Here is a 17754-nt window from a genome sequence, read left to right as displayed (position 1 = left end):
AAGTTGAAGATATCTCAAACGTCATTATGACTAGTGCAAATTATTGTGCAAGACGTTGCTTTAGTTCCGTAGCAGAGCCCGTCTAGATTTCTAGGCTAGAGCCCATCTACTTATACATTCTGTCAGCTAATTTCCCCTCCCCAACATAATCGAAGAAAAAGTGGGCTTATTTCCTTATTTCTATGAATGGAAGAAGAATAAGTATGGTATAAAATTCTCGCCAAAAGTTTTCTGTACCTGTACCAAAGTTTTGTGCTTGTAAGAATATTTTGTGCTCGTAAAAATGATTTGTGTACATGTAAAAATAATTTGTATCTGTAAAAATATTTTGTGCATGTAAAAATGGTTTGAACATCTTCAAATCCGTTTTCTCACTGTGTAGAATTTTTTTTTTGTGAATTTGCGAACGATATTTGCACGCACGGATTTTCCATTTGCAAGTGCGCATCTGTTTTCTACAGACATGAAACAGATCTACGGGTACGAAACGAATGTACAAGTACAAAACTTTTTTACAAATTTTCCCAAAACAGCCAATCACAGCACTGCTTACTGAACGGCCAGTCAGCCGATCAGCTCGTTTCTTTAATTTCTGAAACGCTGGACATAGAAAATACAGCTCTGGGTACATGTAAACACCACAGTTCAGAAGAGGTGAAACACTTAAAAAAGAAGAGCTATCTTAGCTAACAAGCAAACAGCTCAACTTAACTCTATTCCTTCCCTACTATGAATCTAATATCATTAACTAGAACTAATAAAATTCGGATCAATAGTATTATTATTAATGATATAATTGTTCTGTATAGTTATTGTGTTATAGTGTTTTCCGACTAGTCATTCCTCCCTTTGTATTTCCCACGTTATATGTGCGGTGCTTTCACGTAACGTTAGCAGAGACTAGGGTTGCCAACTTTCTGATATGAAAATAAGGAACGGGGGGGGGGTTTGATAATACACTTCAGTAAGTACACCGGCATCCACTTCAGTTAGTGGGGAGGGGGGGGGGGGGGGTATTGAAATTATGTATGTATTATTTTACTAAATAGTGCATCATTTTACAAAATTGTGAGCTATTATTTACTAAAATGCGCACATAATATACTACATTCTATAGCCACTAGCCTACTCATTTTCTATCTGGTGCAAAACAAGAATTATTTCGATGCAAAAACACATGATAAAGAAATAACTGTTTGTAGCCTATTATACTCAAACCAAATAACTCTGAAAACTGAACTGGCGGATATGCTGTCATAGAAAAAAATATATTGAACATCACAAGCAGCTCCAGAAGCTCTGAATTTGGTGAAGCCTTATTTTATTTCTGGCTTTTTTCTGTCTCTGCAGCAAGTAGGCTAGCCTATTCATGGGTTTCATCAGGTCCCTTTCCACAGGTGTATTAATCAAGCACCATGCAGTCTGCATTGATAATTAAGGTGCTTGATTTTATACACCTGTGGAAAGGGACCTGATGAAACCCATGAATTTGTTTATCTTGCACAGATGCACTGTAAAACTCATGACAAGACATGTCATCTCACGCTACGCTATCAGCGTAATATACGTGACTCGCAGTGGCTCAAACGAAAAGTGCATTCTCTGTTGGGATAGTGATGACAGACGAACTGAGAGGGATAAATGACAGCAGCAAAGTTTCCCTTTATTTCATACAAATTGTGTATTTTTCGTTCATAGTCTAACTTATAATACTGATCTGTCATGGATTTGCACGAGTTGATTCTCAATAATACGGAACAAAATGCGTTCCGTATCAGTTCAATACGGAACACATCTTTTTCCTTGCAAATACGGGACGATTCCGTATTTTACGGAACGGTTGGCAACCCTAGCAGAGACGGTTGAAAAAAGCAGTATCTTTGACGTTAGCTTAGCCCAGCCAATACTAGCCCAGTTAGCTGCCATTACCTATTGTTACCTATTAATTACCTATCCAGTGCTCGCGTTTTAAACTATACTGTTTATTAGTTCTAGTTAATGATATTAGATTCATAGTAGGGAAGGAATAGAGTTAAGTTGAGCTGTTTGCTTGTTAGCCAAGTTAGCTTGTTACCTAAGCTAGCTAGAACATAACAGTTACTGCTACATGACCAAAAAAGTTCAGGGTGGCTTTAGGCTGACTATGACTAAAGACCCATTCATTCTGGACTTAAAAGACGGATTTCACACGCCCTAACCATTGTACTTTTACACGAAATTGGGTAGTTTACCATGTCTCTTTAAGAGTTATTGTTCCCACAGGGTTAGTATTATTATTAATGATAATTGTTCTGTATAGTTATTGTGTTAGTGTTTTCCGACTAGTCATTCCTCCCTTTGTATTTCCCATGTTATATGTGCGGTGCTTTCACGTAACGTTAGCAGAGACAGTTGATAGGCTGATTGTCCGTTCAGTAAGCAGTGCTGTGATTGGCTGTTTTGGGAAAATTTGTAAAAAAGTTTTGTACTTGTAAATTCGTTTCGTACCCGTAGATCTGTTTCATGTCTGTAGAAAACAGATGCGCACTTGTAAATGGAAAATCCGTGCGTGCAAAAATCGTTCGCAAATTCACAAACATTTTTTCTACACAGTGACAAAACGGATTTGAAGATGTACAAACCATTTTTGCATGCACAAAATATTTTTACAGACACAAATTATTTTTACATGTACACAAATATTTTTTACAAGCACAAAATATTCTTACAAGCACAAAACTTTGGTACAGGTACAGAAAACTTTTGGCGAGAATTTTATACCATAAATAAGCAGGCTGTAATGTCGTAGCCTACATAAATTAGTAGGCATAGGCTACTAAATGCACCAGCACCATCTAGAGGAAATTCCATTCATAATGGTGTTGGCTGTAATCGAAAAAATCAAAGCAACATTGAATCATCAATTCTTGCTGCCAGCTCCTGTCTTGCATAGGCTGCAGCATTAAAAAGACAATTAAAACTCCTTCGCCCTCTGGCTGCTCTGACATGGTGCTAATTAGTGCTAATTACAAAGTTAACAGTTAACAGGTGCTATGTGATTTGATGATTTGAACAACAACACGCTCTTCTCCCGCCTAAAGTGGGATGCGGGCCTAATTTGCATAGCAATACAGATATCTCTAACGTAATTTCGCCTAGTCAAAACTTTAATTCAAGATATCTATAATTACATTTTGACTAGGCAGAATGAAAGTTATAGATATCTCCAATTTCAGATATCTCTAATCAAAACTCATTCAAGATATCTATAACTTGATAATAGATATCTACAATCAAATTATGACTATCCCTAACTCCAGTTTGAGATATCTACAACGTCATTTTGACTAGTCAAAATTCCATTTACAGATATCTACAATGTCATTTCGCCTAGTCAAAACTTAATTCAAGATATCTGAAAAGGAACATGTAGATATCTTGAATTGAAGTGAATTAAAGATATCTTCAACTGGAGTTATGACTAGTCAGAATCAAATTGTAGATATCTCTAACTGGAATTACAGATATCTACAATTCAATTGCAGATATCCGTAATTCACATAGTGGATATCTGCAACTGAAATGTAGATATCCGTAATGATAAACCCCATAGAAATGAATGGCAAATGTGCCGTAATTTGTCCTAGGAAGAATGTCTTTGTGGATATCTGAAATGACAATTATGGATAGGAAGAATTCAATTGCGGATATCTAAAATGTTCGTTTTGACTAGGCAAAACTGAATTACAGATATCTGCAATACATATCCAGTCTAGCGGGAAAATGTTAAAATCGCTTGCCATACCAACATGCCAACACACACAGGTAGGCTATATGCAGTGGCTCTTCAAAATGACGTAAAAAATGATGTGCAATAAGCGGACACTTCGAATAGCCCAGGCTACTTTGGACTGTCTTTAGACTTTGAATAAGCACATGACAATTCAAACTGCAAGGTCCTAAATTGAAACGAGCGATAATGGTCCCGAATCAAAGAACGTCCCAGAATGCCACACATGCAAAGCATAACCAGCGACAAGCAACGAGTGGCAGACAGTGTGATGTCACTTATGAATAGCCCAGGTTACTTTGGACTGTCTTTAGACTTTGAATAAACAAACGACAATTCCAACTGCAAGGTCCTAAATTGAAACGAGCGATAATGGTCCCGAATTAAAGAACGTCTCAGAATGCCACACATGCAAAGCATAACCAGCGACAAGCAACGAGTGGCAGACAGAGTGTGATGTCACTTATAGGCCACCAGAGACTGTTTTTGAGTCACACCGTTGCAAATTCCATATGATGCATCATTCCACAAAATGGTTTGTTTTCTCTATCATCAAGTTATTCAATAGGCTAAGCATATAGCCTTGACTCAAAACAGCTGTTAGGATTATGTCATTTTGATTTGTAAAAAATGTCACATGCAGCCATGCTTAAATTCTGCTCACTTCACATTTATTATATTATCTGTAGGCCTATTCATTATTGAATGCTTACCTGGAATGATGTTTTTCCCTATCATCCTATTTTTAAAGCAGGCCTACCTGCAGGCATGTAATTGGGCTACAGGAATAGCATGTTTGAACGGGCACTGCACTAGTCTTAATAATGTCAATGGATTTGCCACTAGAGTACTCCAGTCATTTATGTTTCATGTCACTTACCTTAAATGTCTGAGCTGCTTCATCTATGGGACTGAAGTTGTGATCTTTATGTTTTTTTGAGTCTCGACACACCGAACACACAGGCAGTTTCTCCTGCAGGCAGAACAGAGTGAGTGCAGAGTGCAGGTCTCCAGCTGTGCTAGGGCTTCCTGGCCTCTCTCCTGTAAGAAGGTCTCACACAGGTTCTTCAAAGCCAGGTTCGGTGGATATGTTTCCTTTGAGTTTCTTCTTCTACACACGGGACACTCTCTAGATCCTTTGCCGTCCCAGAACTGTTGCAAACAGGCTTCACAGAAACTGTGACTGCATGTCAAAATGACTGGCTCCTTGTAGATGTCACAGCAAATGGGACAGGAGAAATCTTCCTCTGAAAATTTGTTGGAGGCCATCTTCTATCTAAAAAACAGTCTGTCAAGTGAAATAATCACCTTTTAAAAACCTACTTTCCCGTCCAGGATGTGTCGCAGATTTAACTCTGAATCTACAGACTGTGGAAACGAGTCAAGATTCATTCTGTTTGCATAAACCAAGCTTTTCACTTCCTCCTTCCTTCGGGAAGAGACAGAGGAAGGCAATCTCTGGTAGATAGATTCTGATTGGTCAACACTGCTCAGGAACAGTCATCACCTTGGACATGTTTGAAATATGTGAAACTGGTTCTTCTTGGCAGTCGTGACATCAGAGAAAGCCTGTGGCACTATGTGACTATGTGGCACAGTCTCACTCAACATTTATGCTGGTGGTGAGAAAGTGGATGTGGGTGCTGTTTACTGGTACATGCATAACTGAAGACTAGTGCCAACAGAACATGTACTGTGGTTCTGGACCCCCATTGGAAAAAGAGGCCCAAGCGCTGACTGTGGGGAGCAGGGTAGAGTAAAACTTAGACTCTAAGGTAAAATCTACTGCTGTGCAAACCTTCTCTCCAGCATTACTCACAGACGTGCAAACAAAAGTCAGCAACACCCAGTGCATGCACTCTGTTTCCCAGCATGCTTGACTGTGCTTCGCACATAACATACTTGCCATTGTTGGGTGCTGAGATGTGTGTGGAGGAATTAAATGTGGATGGGGAGAAAGCAGAGGGTTTTACTCTACCCTGCTCCCCACACTCACCGCTTGGGCCTCTTTTTCCAATCGGGGTCCAGAACCACAGTACATGTTCTGTTGGCACTAGTCTTCAGTTATGTTTATAGTTTTTTATAGTTTTTTTTCTCTAGGAGCGTTCTGTACATGTTTTTTTGTTTGTTTTATTTTTCAGATATTAAAAAAAAAAATCGGATGTATTGCTATGTATTTTTTTCCAGCAGAAGTGGCCGTTTCTCTGTATTTCTTTCTTAACCACTGCTTGACAAACGCCATGGACCTTGCTCTACAAAGTCAGTGGAGACCGAGTTGACTGTTTGCCCCTCGGAATGGGCGAGGCTGAGCACATCTTTCTATGACGTGGATTTTGAGACATTTTTTCTGCACAGATTCGATCTCTCAAGCAAATACAGTACAACTTGATCCACATGCACAATGTTGGATGTGTGTGCTGAGTGATCCACTAATGTAGAATCAACACTTCACACACAGAAATGCAGATTTGCAAATGGTGTTCTACGCAAACACCCAAAAGTATAATATATTTTTTCAAATTGCAAAACAATATATTTACAAATAGTATATTTGTGGATAGCAAAACGTGTGTGAATCAATGAATTTTGTAAATCATGATATGCACATTTACAAATATTTATTTGTATATTTGTATTTGTGTATTTACAAATACACATCTATTTGTGAATATCTTTTCGAGTATGTACAAATCTTTTTGAGACAATATACTGTAAGTATGTTTCATGCTTGCACATATCACGCACGGGGCATGTATGTTGCATGCATTCCAATATGCTTACTCTGATCTGTGTGACCTCGTCTCTTTACCCAGCGGACTGTCAGCAGAGAGGTCCACTGAGCCGTGATTCTGCTCAAGGTCTCTTCTTTCCTCTTCCCTCAGCCCTGTTGCCTTGGAATCAGGTTCAATGGGATCTGTTTAAGCTGAGTCATTGATACATATTCATGTTGTAGACCCACTGCTGTATATTGTTGAGTTTATTTCCCAATTTATTGCTGTGGCTGATGGGACAGTATGATACACATCTTCTTCAGGGGCATTTATATATTCCGAATATTGACCTTATTCAGAATTACAGTTCTTAATAGAATATTCCACTCATATTCCTATTTACATGTCACGCAGCACATGGGCCGTCAAACAATTTGTTATTATTTGCCATAATGCTATGCTTAATTGTCACGTAATACTGAAAATATTTTAATAGGACGTTGTATTGTGAATAAGGTGTTTACATGTCTAGAACGTACCTCAAATTGTGATTAAGATCGGAATACTCCAGATACCTTCGGTTTTGGTTATTCTGAATATGATGTTATTCCGGTTAAAACCATCATAAAATGCTGAAAAGTCAAAAAGTAGTATATATCGCACACTGGAGAGTATTTTGCTGACTTTATTTGGTGTGAATAACGCGTTCCGCAATTTGCTTCATCAGGTTCACGTTCCTCATAAAATCATCAAATGCTGTGACTTATTCTGAAAATTGTTTGTATTATAACTGGGTTAATATCAGAATATTAATGTCCATGTAAACTGTAACAACCCCTAAAATACAAGCCACTATTATTGCCTTGTCCAGGAGAAGTTTACATTAATATTTATATAGCTTTGGGACAGCACGTTTGCCATCAACAACTTACCTGAAAATTGTGTGTGCACAGTGTATGTGTGTTTGAAACATTGTTTTTGTCTGTTATTGAACATTACCATCAGGTCTTACAAAAGTAGCTTTATTGTATAAAACAGTTTTTTGGGGGGTTATGTTTTTTGCAAGGCAGCTAATCTGCATGAACCTCAAATAATTATTCTGAGCATGTTTTTGATAGACCAAAGTTGCATATTTTCTATGTTAATGTCAGAGAACAAAGTGATAGTGAAAGTGAAAGTTCATCCGTTCATCTTTAAGATGCCTGGCCGGCCATGCCTGAGTTTCGGCACTGTGCCTGAGAACTGGTCCTGGGATGTCCGACTGTGTTTCATGTCCGCTCTCAGAAGAGTGACCCACTCTGGGTGCTCTGTATTGACCAATACCAGGATGCCCACCACATGCATGTTCTATATTGACCAATACCAGGATGCCCACCACATGCATGTTCTATATTGACCAATACCAGGATGCCCACCACATGCATGTTCTATATTGACCAATACCAGGATGCCCACCACATGCATGTTGAGCAATACCAGGATGCCCACCACATGCATGTTGAGCAATACCAGGATGCCCACCACATGCATGTTGAGCAATACCAGGATGCCCACCACATGCATGTTGAGCAATACCAGTATGCCCATCACGTGGATGCTCTGTACAAGACCAATACCAGGATACACTGCAGCAGGGGTCTGGTCTAACCGAGCTCCTCGACTTTTACTGCAGCTTTCACTGGCAGGATGCTCAGAGTCGAGGACGAAGACAAGTACGGGAGCATTCTCTCAGTGAATCTCTGTGTGAAAGTGTGTAGATGTGTGTTATTCTCAGGGTCATAGAACGAGAGCTCTCCTCTGTCCCAGTCCAGCTGCACTCTGACCCTCTGGGGTTTCTGCTTCACTCTCAGGTGAGTAATAGGCTGGGATGGGGAGAATGAAGCGTACATGGTGTTGTAGTATCACACACTCCAGACTCCGCTGCTGTCGGAAACCACCCCCTTCCTGAGGGCACACTGTCTCATCACACCCAGGAACCAGCTGTCACTGTCCCCGACCTCCACGTCCCAGCCGTGAGTCCCTGAGTCAAAGGCCTCCGAGCCCAGCATGTTGTACGCCCAATCGAATCGCTCTGGGTTATCAGGAAGCTGCCGCCACTTATCACCAAGAGTCACGCTCATGAGGTCGTCAGACAGGGAGAGATATGAGTTTGCAGTGTTGGGATCCAGAGTCACAGGTGCTACAGAGAGAGAGAGGGAGAGAGAGAGAGATAGAGAGAGAGAGAGAGAGAGAGACAAACACAGTACATAAAACTTTGGTTTTAACCTCTGAATATGAACTCAGCCTCGATAACCCTATTAGCACTATGTGGCCTTATAAAGTAATATATATTATAAAGTTGTCACGCCCGGCTTTGCCGTGCTGGGTCTGGGCTGCTCTCTCCACCTTTGATATAATATGTGTGGGCGGTCTCTCTCCCCCCAGTCTGAAGGGGGAGCTGTCTGTGTTCAGTCCATCTGGTCTAGACAGCAGCTGATTGGTGGGACTGTTTAAAAACATCTTGTGCCAGTTGTTGGCTCTCTGCCATGCACAGCTCTGCTCTGCTCTGCGCAGTGCGTCTGCTCTGCTCTGCTCTGCTCCACTGGGCTTTGCTCTGGCCTCCATGCTGGTGGCAGCACCATCCTTTTTGCATTACACATAGCCTACACTTTACTGATCTGCACTACACTTTTGATTAGCTTTCTCTTGCTTCTCATGTACTGACTTGATACACTTATTTAATCAAATTATGTTTTCATCGTATAAGTTAATGTTTTAATAAATTATTTTGGATTTAACTAATTCAAACGGTGTGGTCTCCCGTATGTCATTGCTACTGTGAGCCATGTAGTCGTGACAAAGTATACAGTAATAAGCTGTATACTGAATTGTGTGGAAGACACAGAGGTCATTCTTTTATGTGTAAGGAAACAACTGACTTGACAACTGACTTTGTAAAACAAAATGCACCTAATGAACAAAAACATATACATATGCATTATATTACTACATTGTTTTTGTTATTAAATAGAACACACACAGAAATCCAGACAAATCCATAGAGGATGAGAAGATTATAGATGAATACTTAATTGAATCAAACAGCCCAATTAAATAGACTCCTACTGTCATAGATACCCTATACTGCTAGTTTGGGCAATTTTAGCTACATGTACGTCCATGATTATCTGACCGGTATCCAACAGCAGTATTTTATTGATGCATCCATGAAGGCTCCTACTTGATCTGTTTCTCTGTATGGTGGGCCTGAACCTGTAAAACCACATGTGTTTTTAACATGACAACCCCTTTGAAAAATAGAATGAAAATGTTTGTATTTACACAAGTCGTTAGCATTACTTTTAGGTGCATTGCAGTTTCATCACAAGTGACTTTAATGTCTTCAAAGGCTACCAGTTTATCCTTCAAAGGCTTCAGTTTGACGTTGACTTCCTCCTTGAAGTCAATGACATAAACACAATATGGAGGTCAAGATACCATGATATTTATTATTTTCTATCTATTTATTTGTGTGTGTGTGTGTGTGTGAAAAGAAAAACAGCAACAAACATATATATATATATATTCTACATGTCACATTATATTTTTAAAGTAAACCAAAATGAAAAGCATTCTCTACATTCTCAACCAAATGATATAGTGCACTTAGTAGTACGGTAACGCACCCATACATACACAACAAGCCCTCTCTTAGCTGCTAATTTGATTCAGCGCTTGAGAAATTGTAAAGTGAAGATTACATGTGTATGACAGACATTTAAATACACATTTGCTCATAGTATGATGGTGATGGGAGACTTGAAGGCACCATAGATGAAGAGTATTCCCATAATATCAATTGCTTCTCTGTCTCAGGCACAACATAATGCATAACACAACAATGATGATACATTCTTAAGATAAGCCCATTTTAAAGTATATCTTTTGGTCAGTATGAAGTAAAGTACATAGTACAGAAAATGAGTGAGTGAGAGAGAGAGAGAGAGAGAAAGAGAGATGGAGGTTGGTTTGCCAAAACAACGCCCAGTTGGGATCCAACTGAAGTCCCTGTGACCAGGACACATATCATCACAGACATGGATAACTTTGTTCTGCTACTATACACATTTAAAATGCTATACATTAAAGTAAGACTCTAATGTCATTCAATATTGTATCACCCATGCAAAAAAACATGCATGAATACCCTTACCTTGCATTGGTCTACTGCTTCATCTATGAGACTGAAGCTGTGATTTTTATGTTTCTTTGACTCTGGGCAAATATGACACACAGGCTGTTTATCCTCCAGACAGAAGAGCTTGAGTTTCTCTCGGTGAAAACTACAGAGCACCTCAGCCACAGGCAAAGACCTGTGACCTTGCTCCGTTAAGAAGGTCTCACACAGGCTCCTTAGAGCCAGGTTAGGGGGATAGCCGTCTTTTGAGCACTTTCTCCTGCAGAGTGGACACTCCTGTGATCCTTTGGTCTCCCAGTACTGCTCCAGACAGGCTTTACAGATACTGTGACTACAGCTCAGAATCACGGGGTGATTGTAGATGTCATGATAGATGCATAGGAGCCAGCTTTCACAATCAACTCGGGTGCTGAGATAATCCAATATTCATTGATAGATTGTATCCTGAAGCATTGCCTATGTAAACCGATTTGTTTGAGGAAGTTTTAAATGTCCTACATCATTTCTATCAGGGAATGAACATATCCCGCATAAACAAACAGGTACAGTACACCTCACCGTCTTCATAACTTCTGTCTTTACTTCCTGATTCAGGAAGAGTGAGGTAAAGGAAAGGTTTTGCCACTAGTGGGGAATGTTGCAGGGTCACTCTCATAGTTCACTGAACACACCCACATACAGCATATTGCTGTGAGTGCTGCAGTACACAGGTGATGCCCACAGATGGGGGGGTCTGCGCTGTTTGTGCCACATGTGGGTCCTATGGGGGCCTAATGGGGGCCTGTGTTGGGGCCCGGCCCACGGTCACGGAGTACATGTGGCCCATTCTGTGTTTTATCACTATAAAGAGTGAGCGCTATCAGATCAGGTTCTAGGGGGTGGACCAGTACACTCAATGCATGAAGTTACCCAATACGAGAACATTTCTCAATGGGAGAAAATCACAATTTCACTTTTAGACCACCAGAGGACACTGACCTGCTCAGTCTCTGGTCTGTGCCTGCAGGAGTGATCTGGTGACTGATTGAGCAGACTTGAGACATTGAATGTAGTACTAAACCTACAACTTATGTAAGTACACTAGACTGACATCAGACTATCCGAAAGATTTACGGCCCTGAGAATGTGAACTCCTGTATATTCTGTGGCTCACTGCATTGAATTATTCCATCAACCATTTTACTTGTAGGCTATTATCAGAATATAGCTGATACAAAGATCATATAGCATACATACTAGCCTGACGAGGCAAACCCACATCAAGATGTAGGGTCTGGGAACTACCATTGGCACTGCTCAATCCGAGGGGCGGGTTAAACGGTTGTCTTTCAAATTTCCTCTGCACGCAATAGGATAGCGCTACAACTCATGAGTCCCATGCATTTCCCACCAGCGGAGATAGTTGATCAAACTTTTGCCAATTTAAAAAAAGCTTAACTCAAATCGCGATTCAAAGACCGCAGTTCGCCAGCAGCAGCATTCATCTTCATTGTTTTCAAGTAGCAGGGAATTCACGCGGAACCGTCGCCGACTCCAACTGAGAGTTGCTAGACTACCCTGGCTGCAAATTACATTTGCTGCTGCTGGGGTGTGTCTACATTTCTAGGCTACATACATACAATCAGGGTAGGAATTTCACAGCGGCCAGGACGGCCATGGCCGTCGTAGCCCCTTGCATTGGCCGTGAGGCCCCTTTGAAAATCAGAGGTTTACAGGCCACGGTGGCCTTGGCAGGCCCGTCGCTAGAAGGCAAGCAAACCAAGCAATTGCTTGGGGCCCCGAGCTGGCCAGGGGCCCCAAGACAACGACTGGTTAAAAATAAAATGCAACGACAAACTGTTAGCGCCCCTTTGATAGTTAATGCAGTAAAGTGCAACGACACTGTTACCGGCAATATTACCGGGATCCCCCTCAAGGGGGCCCCTCTCAGTAGTCGCTGACAGCAGCCAGCCAGCCAGGTTTGTGGTCTCTGCTGCTGCCGTGAAAATATAAAACAGGCAGTCATGATGAAGCGGAGTTATGCGTCCGGAATCCAGAAGAGAAAGGAAGAGGATGACAAGAAAAAACAAGATAGTGGTAAGTGATAAATTACACTGGATAAAATAGCTCTACTTGTCTTGTACAAATGGTGTAATGTCGCAGCAGGAAGGCTAGCCTAGCAAATTTTTTTTATGTTAACTACCTGCCTGACGGCCCATGCTGCTTCTAACAAACTAGAACAGTTAGCGCAACTTTTTTTCAAACGGACGGAATATGGTTACATACTGTAATATGTTTATTAACAGGATAAGGAAGACGCAGATCTGTTCCAGAATCACTGTTTATCGTATTTAATGACATAACATTGCTATAGCTTTGTAATAGGTTTTGATGAAAGTGGCATAGCTTCTCTGCTATACTAACTATTCGACCGTGATAATCTACACGATAAATTCCGTGCATCAAAGCAGACTGGAACATTCATGTCTAGTAGTATTCATGCACGCCAGCTGTTTATCAGCTGTTGTCTTTAAAGCATCAGGTGCGTCCATCTATTTCTCAAACAGCAGAATGCTTAAATGCTATGTTAAGCTACAAGTAGGCCTAGGTCAATGTATAACATTAGCTTGGGATGTTTTTACAGTAAGCATCCCTTTACAGTAAGCATCCCTTCTAAATATCAAAATATGGAAATGCTAACATATCTTTTCTTTCTCCCTCAAGGTGCTTTGCTTAAAGGTCTCATTCACTGAGAAACCGTTTAATACTTGTTACTTTCGAAATACTATAGCTCACTCCAAGTTGCATATGCATGCTGCACGTGAAAATTATCTTCTACCCCCATTGCCCGCATTAGCCAATGAAAGAAAATACACGGAAAAACAAGCGAATCAGAAAGAGCCCTTCCCAATGACGCCGAAGGGAAACTGATTATTCATGGCCTCGCCCACCTTGGCTTGTGACCGCCTACAGGAAGACTGGAAGATTTTGCGGCTAGGGGATTGTCTCTCTGCAGCTAGTAGGAGCTAACAGCAAGTTGCTAACATGGCGGAAAAATATTGTGCCTGTGTTATTTGTGGCAATAACACATCAATGTTGCATGTCTTGCCTTAGAAACAAGAGTTGAGGAAGAAATGGTTCGGATTTATCATTGGAACACCACCACCGAAGTAGTGCAACATTAGTTCTGTGTTCCAATCATTTCGATCACTCACTGCCTACAGTTAGAAAGTGGTTTTGCATCGATGTTCTGAAAACCTGCTTCTGTACCGTCATGACGATCGACCACCAGCTCACAGGCTGTAAGTACAAACAAACTTTTCCACCTAACGTCTGTTACAAAATAGCATGTTCATATTCTTCACGTTAGCATGCATGAAAAGGGTACAAGCTAGGCTTAGGCTAGCCTATATTACAGGAAGCTACACCAGGCACGTAACTGAAGTGTTCTGTTGACGTGTAAAATCAGAGAATGTCTAATAGGAAGGGCTCTGGTAAAATCCATTAGAGGAATGGTCTATTTTCCTGAACGTAGCCTACAGGCCACTAACACGCAAGGTGTAGCTACTTCCATTGATTAGGCCTATTGGAAGCTATTGTTGCAGTAGCCTACATAACGCGAACGGAATGCTTCAGTTACGTGCCTGGTGTAGCTAACGTTACACTCATAAGAAACTGACCACACTACCCAGAGATTTAGCTTGTTGAACCTATAATCTTCTAACCTAAGCGTTAAACCACAAATAATAATATTAGCAACAATATCTTATGCTCAACTAAGTACGGATATTGTTCTAGTCTAAACAGGGAAAATCAAAAACACAATACCCGTGCACTATTAGGCTAAGTTGCTATCACTAGAGCTCAGGTATTTACACTTCAGTCTAATTTATGTCTTCTTGCCACTATTACATTGACCTTTGTAGGCCTACAATGATGTTTTGTTTGATTACTTGCTGTTTAATTAGTGTTTTGTATGTCTTCCAGAGCACATCCTCATGTCAGGATACACAGCTTTCTAGCCTACATTAGGTCATCACGTTAGAAGCAAAGGTTTGTGATCTAACTTTTTTTGTTGTGCTAGTTAGTTTCTAGAAGTCTTTTTCTAGTAGGCTAATACAGGTTCTTATGTGCTCATCAATGTTTGGGAAAGTCAATTCATGGGTTTCTTCAGGTCACTTTCCACAGGTGTATAAAATCAAGCACCTCGATTATGAATGCAGACTGCATGGTGCTTGATTAATACACCTGTGTAAATGGACCTGATGAAACCCATGAATTGCATAACAGATAAAATTGATATTACCGAATGTCTTCTTGTGGGTGTGCTACTTAGTACATCATACACCTTACCGCAGTCACTAAAATATTTTTGTTTCCATTGTGCCAGTACAGTTTTGTGTGAGAGAGTGAATGTCCTGTGTACTATAAGTAGTATCTTGTAACTTGACAGTAATACACATTTATTTACTTTAGGTACCCAAACAGAATACTTCATGAAAAGTATGAGTATTGATACAAGCACTTTGGATACACCATGGGCATGGGGGCCTGCTACCTCTACTGCCATCAAGCCTGTTCATCCAAGGCCAGCTAGAAGACCTCGGGTTGATCAAGATGAGGAGGAGGATGAAAGCGACATCTCCACAATAACACCTGATGGCTCCACCTATGGCCCAGCGCAATCAAAGAGCAATGTAATAGAATCATCACAGCCAACGAATGTGTTTTGTGTGTTGTCCCTTCGGATCCCCAGGACAATACAAGCCGAAACAACAACTCAGACCTTTTCCCCTAAATAATCCCAGCACCATCTTACAAAGGATCTGTAGGCCAGATGTCTGCATTGTCTGGCAAAAAGAGGACATTGTTAATTCTGTGCATAGTTTGGATGTTCTTGTTTTGTGTTTGCATTATTTTAATAGACTGCAATATTAATATTTGTCAGTGTTTCACAGACCACCTAGCAAAAAAAAAAAAACAGTAGACCTACTTCAACAGTATATTACACAATAGGCCTTCTCACTGAACCACCTTGCTTATTGTCTTTGCACCTTGGTTATGGTGTCAGAGGATTCATATGATTTAAACTGGCATAGGTTACATCATTGTTGCAGAACTGTTTGGATTTACATACAAGTTGGTTCAATATTGCAAACAACTCATCTATTATATTTTACCACATCTACTTGTGGAACACTGGAGATAGCTTGCGGACCACACTGTGTACCACTGCTGTATGTAAATATAATAAAGTTATTTATTGAAAATTGACCTGTTTTGTATATTTGTTTTAGGAGTTTCATCAGTTTTTGTCCCTTTTAAGCTAAAGGTTTATCTTACCTTTCATATCTTCTGTCTCACAGAGGGCCATAGTCGAATGTTTAGTGCATTTTGAAGGGAGTATATTATGCTAAGGCAGACTGGTTCTAATCCTGGGTACAGGGTCATAGACAACAGGGGTACTGGTGTTGCCCATTTTTCTAACCACATGAGCAATCCCCTTACGAAAAAGTAGTATAGGAATCTTATAGTATTTGGGACAAAATATTATAGTAATCTTATAGGAATAATTATTATAGGAATAATTGGGACATACTGTAGAAGTACTACTAATAACTATAATATCCTGTAACCGCTATAGTTTTTCTATAGTAGTCTTATAGTACCTATAGTATGTCCAAATACTATAGTATTCCTATAAGATTACTGTAATATTTAGTCCCAAAATACTATAGTATAAGATTCCTATAGTAGGCTACTTTTTCTGTCATATGTGACAGAAAACAACTTGAGTAGGCTAACCTCTGCCAATGTCAGGCTATCAAAGCCATTCTCATTAAGAAGTCTTGCAGCACACATTCTCTGCTTCTGTAGGCATTCTGGTACAATTCCAGCAGAATATAGCTAGGTAGGTGTGTTTGCATTTAAATCTATATATATATTGGGCTATGACCAAGTGGTCTTTCAATGATAGTATCATGGAATTCAAACCATAACTATCTATTCCGATAGCATTAGCAGGCTAGGTCAGTGGCTGAACTGCATTTAGGGTGCTTACCTGTGTTGTGAAGTAAAATATCTACTAGGAAGATTGCAAAGACTTTTGACTGTGTAAAGAAATAGGTCTTTACTTTAAAACGTTTCCAACTGTTTATTACTTGAAAGCAAGATGACGATTGTCACAAACGTTTACCTCTTTTAGGAGAGATTTTAAGCTGACAGGCAATTGTTACCATTCTATTAAACCAACGTTCACCGACAAACGATCATGAAGCGGTTCTTCTTCCTACTCGGATACTAGGATCAAACACATGAAGTTGTATCTCCGAAGACATTTTGTGCAACAGTTTTGACTCGAGTTTTAGCCAGGTTTTAGCACTGTAAAGTTGAATATGGAGCATAGAACAGGCAGAATCGGATGAGGACGCACTGCAGGAAGCGTCACAGTACTGTTAGCCAATCAGAGGTGAATTCATTAGCATGTCATTAATATTCATGACTAGAGGCGAAATCCAGTCGTCAGACGCAAGAACCGTCTCGCATTCATCAATACTACAGACCACTGCAAAATTAATGAAAAAACGATGAGATGAGACCTTTAAATTTCTCAGCCCTCAGGCTCTTCCTAAGGATACCTCCACTGATGAAGATGGCCTGAAAGGTTAATCTTATGTGTGTGTGTGTGTGTGTGTACTTGTATTTATGTTGGATTTTTAAACTGCTATACAACCTGCACTCTTTATAGTTTGAACAATGCATCCTTTTTCTGCATAAGATGGCAGTGTTTTATTTTCTCACTTTGTGAGAACTGAAAAATGTTAATGTGAGTGTGTGTGTGTTTAAGTATGTTGGATTTAGTTATTGTGCACTTTTTTACATTTATATTGGATTTTATGGTGTTTTTGCAAATGTTCAAATGTTCAAATCTAATGCACAGTATATATATATGCAACTGCAGTATTGCACTGTCAACATTTTTTATTTATATAAAGTGTGGGTGAACTTAAACTGTATGGCTATGCTGTGGTTCCTGTAGGCTTTGCGTGCGGTGTGTGGGGGGGGGGGGGGCTCCATGTCCATTTTTCTTGGGGCCCCCAAATTCCTTGAAACGGCCC

General features: G+C 40.2%; 1 protein-coding gene across 2 annotated transcripts in view; it reads right to left on the bottom strand.

The window, feature by feature from the left end:
• The window catches only part of LOC143100881 (zinc-binding protein A33-like), a 102162-nt gene that overhangs the window by 16058 nt on the left and 68350 nt on the right, over window positions 1-17754 (bottom strand). Inside the window, exon 1 of one of the 2 annotated variants that reach the window (XM_076264444.1) lies at window positions 4650-5172. The exons of the other annotated variant lie outside the window; for it this stretch is intronic. The gene's annotated coding sequence lies outside the window, so the exon portion shown is untranslated. Of the gene's footprint in view, window positions 1-4649; window positions 5173-17754 lie in introns of those variants that run through there. 2 annotated transcript variants of the gene reach the window in all.

This window comes from Alosa pseudoharengus, unplaced genomic scaffold (assembly GCF_046254945.1).
Source record: "Alosa pseudoharengus isolate Yale_2024_CS ecotype anadromous, Long Island Sound unplaced genomic scaffold, YU_APseudo_1.1 YU_APseudo_1.1_scf_3, whole genome shotgun sequence".
Taxonomy (NCBI): Eukaryota; Metazoa; Chordata; class Actinopteri; order Clupeiformes; family Clupeidae; genus Alosa; species Alosa pseudoharengus.
Note: the sequence above shows the minus strand (reverse complement) of the source record. Positions and strands in the feature narration are given on the sequence as shown.